This window comes from Octodon degus, unplaced genomic scaffold (genome assembly GCF_000260255.1).
Source record: "Octodon degus isolate 3935 unplaced genomic scaffold, OctDeg1.0 scaffold00009, whole genome shotgun sequence".
In the NCBI taxonomy this organism is placed as follows: domain Eukaryota; kingdom Metazoa; phylum Chordata; class Mammalia; order Rodentia; family Octodontidae; genus Octodon; species Octodon degus.
In genome coordinates, this window is record NW_004524585.1 from 26,088,180 (window position 1) to 26,090,061 (window position 1,882).

Below are 1,882 nucleotides of genomic sequence, written 5' to 3' on the forward strand. Positions count from 1 at the left end.
ATAAGAAATATGAAAAAGATAAAATGTTAATTATATGAGTCCAAAATAAATTTAAACATTTTGTTACACACATAATCACATACACAGACACACATGCATGTAGTATTAATAGTCTAAGTTTATATACTTTTCTTTTATATATATATAAGGCAGGGATGAGGACAACTGATTATCTATTTGCCTTGCCTGTAATACTTCAAATTTTAAGAAAGTATTACTTAGCTGTGCAGATTAAAAACAATGTTTAATTGACAAAAGGTCTATAAAATTGTATGTCATTGAGATTTTACTAAAAGTAGAAATACAAAATAAAGATAAACTAGTTTGGTGCTATTCATTGTATGATTTTTTTTAAAAAAAAAAAAAAAGGAGGCATTTCCTCTTTCACATGTTGATTTTGTGAAATGTCTAATTATTCCCACAAGCATTTATCAGTGAAAGACTAACCGCAGCTGGATGAAATGTCAAAGCTCGAGATGATTCTGAGGCTATTTTGACTGAGTCAAAACCATTATGTGGAGGTTAGGTCAAAAGGAAAAAGAAAGAATAACTTACCCTAGACAAATCTATTTCAAAGACATAAGAGGGAAACATAAAGTGAGACAAGATTAAATGGAATAAAGATAAGGCCAGAATACGAACTGGGAGACAACTTTGCCACCAAATTCAGCAAGAGACCAACCAGAAGGAGGCAGAGCTACTTAATGGCATCATGCACTTCTTAGAGCTATAGTGGGCTTGAGCAAAGACATAAATGAGCTGAAGGATCAGTTCTAGCAGGGTGGAAATGTTTACTATAAGGTGTAAGAAGTTAAGTAAGTAGACAGTAAGACATGGAGTTAGAGTAAGTAGCTTTTCTAAAAATTAGCAAAAACTTGAAACCAAACAATAATAGCTAGAGACATAGGTGAGGCAAAAGGAGTCTTTTTCAAGATGAAGGTGTCCCTCCCTTATTCAAATGTCCTTGAAGGTGTTCTAGAGCTTTGTTTCCCCCAGTACCCAGTACAAAGCTGTCCTTGTCATCGGGTCATAGTCTCCTAGCCAGCCTCCTTCCACTGCACTAGTATCAGCCTTGAACACTGTTCAAAATATATCTCACTGAGCTCTTACAACAGGCTTCAGATCTTTGTGATGCTGTTTTTCACATCTGAATTCCTATCATTGAGGTGAATTTTAACCTTTCTTCAGGATCTATGGTAATTTATGTGTTTCCATAACAATTAGAGTAAGCTATCAGTGTTAGCTGCGATGAAGATGGTTATTCTCAATGGCTCACCTAACCTGGCCAAAAATAAGGCTTCAATATATCTGTAAATACCTCTCTCTCTCTCTCTCTCTCTCTCTCTCTCTCTCTCTCTCTCTCTCCCTCTCTCTCTGTATGTATGTGTATGTGTGGAGAGAGGAGAGACAGAGAGAGAGACAGAGAGAGAGAGAGAGAGAGAGAGAGAGAGAGAGAGAGAGAGAGAGAGAGAAAAGAGTCACATATGTATGATGTATGTCACAGTATGTCTCACTAGGTCATATTTCTTTGTTACAATGCTGTGAAAATATTTCCTAACTCCTTAGACATCAGGGATAGTATCATTTGCTTTTTCTCTATTCCTTAATGTACTAGTTTAGTGCATAAGATAGGTCACTAGAAATAGATATACTAAGAATGAATTTAAGATTATTGTTCAAGTAAGGCCTATGCTCCCAGATAGAGATTGTTCCTTACTTTCCTATGATTTTTTCTATTTCCTTATATTTTCTGAATTATTTCAGAAATAGCTTACTCCATTCAGTACCATCCGTTTTAAGATGCACTGTAATTTAAGGCTGCTCTACACTATTATTTACGCCATGGTATGCCACCACTTATTGTGTGCTTCCCAGTACCAAA